Source organism: Eumetopias jubatus, unplaced genomic scaffold, assembly GCF_037043125.1.
Source record: "Eumetopias jubatus isolate StellerSeaLion01/CBP00866 unplaced genomic scaffold, mEumJub1_p1.0 scaffold_14, whole genome shotgun sequence".
Taxonomy (NCBI): domain Eukaryota; kingdom Metazoa; phylum Chordata; class Mammalia; order Carnivora; family Otariidae; genus Eumetopias; species Eumetopias jubatus.
Window position 1 is genome coordinate 104,750,093 of NW_028274820.1, and position 9,002 is coordinate 104,759,094.

The 9,002-nt window shown below is 42.6% G+C and overlaps 1 pseudogene; it reads left to right on the top strand.

Annotated features, from left to right (window-relative positions):
• The first annotated feature begins 3,338 nt into the window (after window positions 1–3,338).
• Window positions 3,339–4,326, top strand: LOC114198007 (CCR4-NOT transcription complex subunit 4 pseudogene; annotated as a pseudogene).
• The last annotated feature ends 4,676 nt before the right edge of the window (window positions 4,327–9,002 follow it).

The following is a 9,002-nucleotide window of genomic DNA, read 5'->3' on the forward strand; positions in this document are numbered from 1 at the left end:
TCCTGTTTTCTGGAAAACTGTGGATGATGATGCAACATGCTACTTTTGTGCTGCAGTTTGTATTATTTTTCGCCAAACCTTTACAACATGCAGATAAAGTTGGCCTTGGATCAAAAAAAGAGAACTCTTTTCTCTTACAATTACTTGGAAAGGATTTCGATACTAATGGGGACAAAAGTTGCTAGCAGGTACACCAAGTATACTGGCAAGAGAAGTCCATGCCTCAGAACATTAGCAACATCATTAAGAAACCTGCTTAAATATTTATGCAGTTTCTTATTTTTAACAGAGGCAAAAAAATTCACAATAGCCCAGACTACTCTCCTTTCTCGATGTAGATAAATCTGTGGGCTTGTATATTAGAATAACATGAAAAAGCTTTGATATTTATTTTATTCATGCAACTCCTATGTTCATCCATACTTGTCCAGCTTCTAAAAATTATTCTGTTGTGTGTGTGCCCTGAATAGTTAGTTTGGAGAATACCATTAGCTCTGATTTGGCCCCAATTTATGTACAGGGATGGGTTTTTCCTGGGGCTAGTCTTACGAGTGCACCAATTAGGTGACTGTCTGTGTGGTCCTCAACAGTCGATGACCCCAAATACCATTGCCCTAGGAGAGCATCTTCCTGTAGATCTTTGGGTCTCCGGCCTGTGACATATGGCAGGTAACATCGTGATAAAATACTTCCATATACGTATTATAGGGAGATGAAACCAGGGAGGAGGGTTGGGGCAACATCTGATGAATTTTACAAGGTATGCTACATTGGGCAGATGTGTCTGAGCCACACTTCTATGGAAGCAGAAATGGTTCCTACACGTGAGTTGAGAGCCCTAAATCTGACACATCTGTGGTTGCACCCACATTGTGCTATACCACAAAAAGAGTCAAAACATCACCCCTTTAGGAATGATTTCCCTTCCAAAAAGCATGGCTGGAGTTCAGAAACAGTGGACGTTTCTGAACTCTGGCTCTGGGAATAAACTTGGATAAATGATTTATCTTTTAACATCTTCCCTCTGTATTTTCCTTTGAAGAGTTCAATGTGTGGGTACGTGTTGTATTTTTGTTTTTTACATGTCAAAGCAGAGTAAGTTTTCTTTCATCTGATCTGCTTGTCTGTAGTGCAGAGCCAGGTTAATTCAAGTAGAAAGAAAGAAATATTGAAACACACAGCAATCAAGTTGAATCTAGATGTGTCATTGTGTGTTACTGTTTCTCAACACCCCCTCCCCCTCCCCGGGGGGGGGCTGTGTAAGGGAATCTATTTGGCATCACACATCTCTAGCAACTGAAAAAGTTTCTCTTTGTAACCTTTCTCAAGTTACCCTGTTTTTCCGAGGTGGTGAAGTTTTGTGGGTCAAATATGAAACAATTAGCAAATTCATTATGACAATGTTGTTTCCTAGAAATGTGAGATCAAGTAGTCACCTTAGAAGGAAGGGGCTTTATTTAAAAGTTAATGAAAGGACCTGGGGCAAAAATTCACATTATACCATCTGCCCACTGTTCACTCAGAGTGGCAGAGCATCATTTTGCGGAGGTGTGTCAGGCAGGGCCCCTTTCTGTCATGAAGAGGAGGGAGGTCACGTTGGACTTTTTTCAGGCATTCTGGGAATACCATGATGTCTAAACAAACATCAGAACATTGTGTTTAATATACAGATAGATCCATCTTCAGACACGTGGCCAAATGACTACCAAATACTCTACAGGTTGTGAGCAAAAGAAAGAAGGAAGAAGAAAAAGAGAATGAAATAAAAAAAATTTGAAGTAATGCTTTTAAACTTCAGAATATATTAAAATTTCCTGGAGGGCTTGTTAAAATAAAAACTGCTGGGTCTTATCACCAGAGTTTCCAGTTCAGCCTGAAATGGCTTCAAGAATTGGGATTGATAACAAGTTTCAAGGTGCTGCTAATACTGCTGGGCAAGGCTCACTCTGGAAACCTCTGCTGTGATGTTTACGAGAGTAAGGATCTTTTCCCACAAAAAGACAGAGATAGCATCATTCCTAATGTGAAAGACTGAATGCTTTCCAAGATTGGAAACAGACAGGATGTCCACTCTCCCCAGTGGAAGAGAGAGAGAGAGGGAGAGAGGAGAAGAGAGAGAGACACACAGAGGGGGAGAGAGAGAGAGAGAGAGAGAGAGAGAGAGACAATCTGCTCAGAAAATCCCAAGGAATCCACAAATTATCAACTACTGAATTATCTATTGATAATAGGTGAGTTCATCAAAGCTTTAGGACACAGGGCACTTCTCTGCATTACCAACGAGCAATTGGAAACAAATTTAAAAATAATACCACTCAAAAATTATTTTGATAAAATTACCAACATATGTGCATTTCCTGTACACTAAAAATTAAAAATGTTGCCGAAATCATAGACAACCTAAATAAATTAGATTTACCACATTCATGAAATGAAAAACTCAGTATTATTTAAGATGTTATTTCTCCCCAAGTTAATATATAAATAATCCCAATCAAAACCTCCTAGGGCTTTGTTGAAAAACAGAAGTAGTCAAACTAATTACAGAGTGGAAATGAAAATACAAAGGAACCAGAATGGTCTAAACAATTCCGAAAAAGAGGAAGAGGGTCAGAGGACTTATATTTGTTGATTTTAAGACTTACTGTGTATCCACAGTAAACAAGACAAGGTGATATTTCCATAACGGCAGCCATATATGTCACAGAACAGAATAAACAGTCCAAAAATGTCTTATACCCATATAATCAATGGATTTTTTGGGCAGAGATCCCCAGAGTAATTCAAAGGGGGAAAGGATTGTCTTTTTAATAGATTCTGCAGCAAAAAATGGACATACATATGAATGAAAATGACCCTCAATATTTACTTGACACCATGCACAAGCATTACCTTGAAATGGATCATAGATCTAAATGTAGGAACTAAAACATGAAACTTCAGAGAGAAACCATAAGAGATGTCTTAGTGAACTTGGATGAGGCAGCGACTTTTCAAATAGGATCGAAAAAATCATAGCCATACAACAACAGGAAAGAGAAACCAGGTCTTACCTGAAGGCAGGATGCTGGCCCATCTGGCCGCAGAGCCCGCTGAGAGCCCAGCGCCCATCTCAGCCACAAGGGTCGGACTGCCCTGAAGCCAGGGAGCCATTCTGAAGCTTCCCGAACACTCGTTTGTTGGCCTCCAGAGAAGACGAGGCAGCACGGGGAGCAGGGTAAGGGCAAAGCAGGGCCAGGCAGGCGGGTCTGTGAAGTCCCACAACTCAGTTCTCGGTGCTGGACTTTCTTGGCCCTTGAACCATTGCAAGTCTTTCCTGCTTTTTAATAAGCGGAAAGATGTCTCCCAGTCCTGACACAAAGGACACCCTGTGGAATGTCCTCTTTGCACGGAGCCCTGGGGACTTCCCAGGTGGTACCAAGTCCTTCCTGTGCTATCAGGTTTACGGACTTTTGTCATCGACTTCATGCTGACGAGAATGGGCTTTGTCCCTCACGTGGAATATCTGGAGAACCCAGCAGTTTATAAGCCACTGTCCCAGGAAGAACTGAAAAGCATAAAGAATAAGAAAAACCAGAAACGCAATGAGAGAAAACAGAAAACACCAGAAAACTGAAACATTTGGCTAGTGTACGTGCTATACAAGAAACCCCCCCCACCCCCGGTCTTTTGTAGGTCTGGCTCAGCACCTAGCAGCTTCAGAGGTTTGAAAATGACCAGAGCATTTTGGGAAGTTCGATAAAATACATGAAGATGTCATCAGTCACAGCCCCTCAGGGGCAGGTTCGCAAGGTCCAAGCTCATGAAACCCGCATCTGGTCAGAAGGCACTCGTAGAACCACACAACTCGTCAACAAGGCGACGGTGCCTGGCGGGACCCCGAGAGCATCTCAGGTACCAGTCAATACCGCAGTTACTCCCGAGGGAATTCGCAGCCTCCAGAGCCTGACCCCGAGTATCTACACGAACTGGGCACGAGGAGGGCAGCTTCACACAAGAGGAGAGGCCGGTGGGTGAGCACCAAGGATATGAACAGAAGCTACTTCAAGAATTACGTGAGTCAAACCCCAACTGTCTTCAGCGACACATGGGTTCAGTGAACACGAATCAGAACGAGTGACACCACTGCAGAGCTATGATCCCCCACTAGCGAGGCTCAGATTCTCCCAGGGTCGGGAAAGCTGGGCATTTCCAGCACATGTCTGCAGGCACACACATGTCCCTCCGTCCGGTTTGCCCCAATCCAGTGCAGACATCCCCACCGGCTCATCCAGGGCACAGTCTCTTTCTGCAAGGACCCTGACCAGGTCACAGTCGTCATTCTGACGGCTTCCGCTGTCCCAGCCCTTCCCAAGCAGGTCCCCTCCTGTCCACGGCTCCCCACCGCCCTGGTGGCCAGCCCACAGAAGCAATCCAAGTGCTGTCCTCGATGCCGGCAAACGGCGTGTGGCTTTGGTTCTTCTGAACAACCAACTCGGGTTTTGATCCCATTGGTGCCACTCACAGAGCCTTTGCCGACCTGGCTGATGAGATGCTGTTGGTCCAACACCAGCCTTCCCTCTGGCCTTCACCTCTTCACACCCTGGCCACCACGGTCGGGCTCTGGGTCCTGCGTGCCGATGACAAGCCCGGCTCTCATCATATCCCGTCCCTCTTGCCACAGAGGTTCCCACAACATCAGCAGCAATGAGTTATGTCTACACCCCAAAGAGCCCCTACGGGTGTTCCTCATGCCTCCAACTACTGTGTTAGCTCATGGTTGCTGAAGTATTTCTTCATTATGCCTGCAATGCACTGCATCAGCATGAGAATTCTGGCATTGTTTCTCAGGAGTGATATTATTTTTAACTCACAAAATTAAACTAGTAGTGCTAATTAAGATCCTAGATGAGATTAGCCAGAATTGTTCTTATTTTGGCTCTCTTACTGAAAATGTGCAAAGATAATGGTAGCCCCTTGTTTTCTGATTTGTGAAAAAAAAAAAAGGTAATATCCTAATATAGTCACGAAAAATTTGAAAATTAAGAATAAAATGTCTACTCCATTCTTTGAATACTTGAGAAGAAGGAATACATATGAAGCAAAATTGGTGGTGTCGCTACCAAGGCCAGAAGGATGTGGTCAGCAATATTTTAGTTGTATGGATTTATTTCCCATATTAGGCATCACACATTTAGAAACTGCTTTTGTTGTCTCTCATTTGAACTTTCTTTTTGAATGGTTATTAATTATATAGAAAAGGTTCAAAGATAACTATTATCAACCAAATGCAATATCTCTTTTCTAATGTACTCCCAGTATACTGGCAGAGGCCTTAAAAACAGAATTTCAACTTACAGTTGACTTATGAGAAAGTTGAATGTAGTGTAACATTTTCATTGAACAAATGGTTGTTCTGTGGGAGATCTGTTTGGAAACTTGTTTAGTAATTGAAATGGGATAATAAAACGATATGACAGGAGGAGACTAAGGTGGAGAAGAGATTGGGGACCCTCTAAAATTAGGCCACGGAAGTTGTCATAGATAATTTTAATTTAGTTTATCACCAAGGAGAGTAGGGTACTTTATTAGGACATAATGTGGGCGCCTGGGTGGCTCAGATGGTTAAGCGTCTGCCTTCGGCTCAGGTCATGATCCCAGGGTCCCGGGATCGAGTCCCGCATCGGGCTCCCTGCTCAGCGGGGAGTCTGCTTCTCCCTCTGCCTCTCTCTCTCTCTCTCTCTGACTCTCATGAATAAATAAATAAATAAAAAAACATTAAAAAAATAGAACCTATTAGGACATAATGTGAAGTGATGCTTTTGGATAATATGCAATTTTCTGGTCATGAAATAAACCGGAATCAATTCTGAGCGCTGGACAAAAGCTGATTCAGAACACATGATACTGTTCTGTCTAAATTAAGCATCTGGGGAGAAAGGGGCAAGTCAGATCTCCTCTAGAGATTTTCAAAAACCAATTGTGATGAAAGATATGCCTTTATTTCTTAAAAATATGAAAATAACTTGAATACCAAAAAAGGAAGGCCAGAGATTTAAAATAATAACAATAATTTAAAATGCCTTATTAGGAGAGGATACATAATACTGTGTTTGAGTTTTCAAGGTTCCCTCACCATCTGAAGTCTGGTGACTTCCTATTAGATATAATATACAAATTAAAAGGCTTCAACCGGAGACACAGTGCATAAACTAAAATCCGTTCTACATATCCTTTGATTTGGTTAACTGAGGGTATAGAAAGTTACCTAGCCATTTATATTACTTTCGTAAAATTCTGCATCAATGACAATCTCTAATTTCTATTTTGATATGATTTTAGGACAGCATCACAAGAAATTTAGAAAACATTAACAAAAGATGGTAGACTTAATGAAGAAGACAAATCAGATTTCCTCAGAATTTCACACTTTTGTTTTTCAAGAAACGGTGTAATGAAGATGGAAGGGCAAGCCACAGACTTAGAAAATATTTGCAAAACGTGTAACCGATAAAGGACTTGCATCCAAAATACATATACACACACTTGCAACTCAATAACAAGAAAATAAACAATTCGATTCTTTAAATAGGCAAAATAACTTTGAATAGACACTTTACCAAAAACGATATGATTGCCAAAGACCACAAGGTGCTCGATATCTTTAGTTGTGAAGGAAATTTTTTAACTCCAATGACATACTATGATGTAATTACTAGAAAGGCTAAAATTTAGAGAAAGTTTTGGTGAAGATGTGGAGTAATGAGAACTCTCAGGAACACAGCTGTTTCTGTTTCTGAGAAACACTGGTGGGAATATGAAATGGTACAAACCGTCTGATGGTTTCTCACAAAGTTAAACATATACTTATCCTACAATTCAGCAATTCCAATCTTAGGCACTTTCCCCAAAGAAATGAAAATATACCCACACAAATACTCATACTCAAATGTTCATAACACTTTTATTCATCTTAGCCCCAGACTGAATGCAACCCCAAAGCCATTAACCAATAAGTAGATAAACTGGTATAATCCTAAGGTAGAATACTCCTTGTCGATAAAATTAATCCAACTACTGATACATGCAACAACATGAATGAATACCTAAAGCATGATATGGAGAAGCCAGAAACATACATATATATGTACTGCATGATTCCATTTATATGAAGTAACAGAAAAGGCAAAACTCTAGTTAAGTTGGCTGATTACTGATTACCAAAAGTTAAGGGAAGACTTTTCCGGGGTGATGGAAATGTTCTTTATCAGGATTGTGGAGATGGCTACGTGACTCCATGCATTTATCAAAACTCATCAAACCGTACCCTTAAAATTGCTGAATTGTATTTGATATCTATTTTAACTCAGTAAGTCTGATTTTAGAAAGTAACGACACTGGCTTGGCTATGCAGTTAATTAAATAAAACTAATTGTTTATTAGTCTCAGCTTGTACTTTTACAAGGCACTTCACACGTCTCTACAAGGGAAGAAAGGAGGAAATGTGTCCTCAACATGTATCATAACCCAACCCCGCGAATCTAGTCAAGCTACAAATTCTAAGCTCCCTGGTCTTTTCTGCCTTCTAGCACTGAGTATTGTGCTAGTGAGGCAGGGGCTGCACGGCTCAGACCTCCTCCCAGGAGAACCTGCCTTTTGGCCCCCCAGGATGTGGGCAGTGTCCAGCGGCAGCGCCTCCCACGGCAGGTAAACCAGTAGCACACATTGCCCGGGCGGGGCAAGGTGCGCAGGGCTGGTCTGTTTCTGCCCTCTCCTTGACGCATAGTCTATGCTCCAAGTCTCTCCATCTGGGTTGTCTGAGACTTTTCAGACCTTTATTATGGTCTGAGGGCCCCATTGTCCAGTTCTGCTTCATCATTTTTATTTTTCATAGCATTATTCCCCAGGCACTTTCTGGTATGCCAAACCCCACCACCTGTCTGCGTCAAAGCACCTGACCTGAGGCACTTGCAGAACAACACAGTTGTTTTTATTAGGAGGCATTTGGCCTTGTGTAAGCTGTGTTAGTTCAGCAACCATCCTCGGATATCCAATGTGCTCATGCTGTCATGATGCTGTGCGTGTGTGCATGCATGTGTGAATGTGTGTGCTCACACCTGTTCACAGGCAGGCACATACGCTGTTGGCCATGTGTGCGTCTGGGTCAAAGGATAAGCCCTCCTCCCCTCATAGGCACTCACGTGATACTATATGTCTGGGGTTAAAATGCATTCCTGTGAAAGGTTTATTTTGAGCTATGGCCAGGTAGACACAGAAAACACATCCGAAGAGAGCAAGAATGATGCATGGGATTTCAGGCCAAGAGAAATCAAGGATTCCGCCCAAAGTCAAGTACCTGTTCCCCACATCAGCTGCCTGAGAACCAAAAGAAAATCTCACCTCTACCATCCTGTAGCGAGGGGTACTGCCTTCTTTTCCTCCCCTCCAGTCATCATCTTTACTGGTAATTAGGCACTTACGCCATGGGATGAACCAAGATACCCTCTCTCCATCCCAACTGCTTCCTCATCTCTATCTGGAGAGAAATGGGGATGAGAATGAATCCCCAGTGGCTCACAGAGATCCAGCACCAGCTTGTGTGGGGGCGCATGTACATGCAGAAAGAGACACACACAAATGTCAAACACTTCCTCAGCACCATATTGCAAGGCTAACGGCTCCGGAGATTTGCTGAAATCCCGATTCTTCATCATGTGAGACAGAACGGGATTTCTTTGGGAGAAAATTCATGCTTGATATGAAATGTATGCTTCTGGCAAACCTAATGGTATGATCCTACCAGTTTTCTTCAAATGTGAGGATCAAGATGGAGCCCATAGCCATTCCTGGAAGAAAGAGTGAACCAGAAGCAGAAACCTGAAAACTGCCTTCCTTCTCGGCTTGGGAGGCAGTGGAAGCCCGATGGAATGGAGGAGGAAGAATGCAGGGGTTTCCCTTGGCAACCCTGTCGTGGGCAGACGTGTCCCGCACCCCACCCTGCTCTCTACAGAACGCGGGGGGAG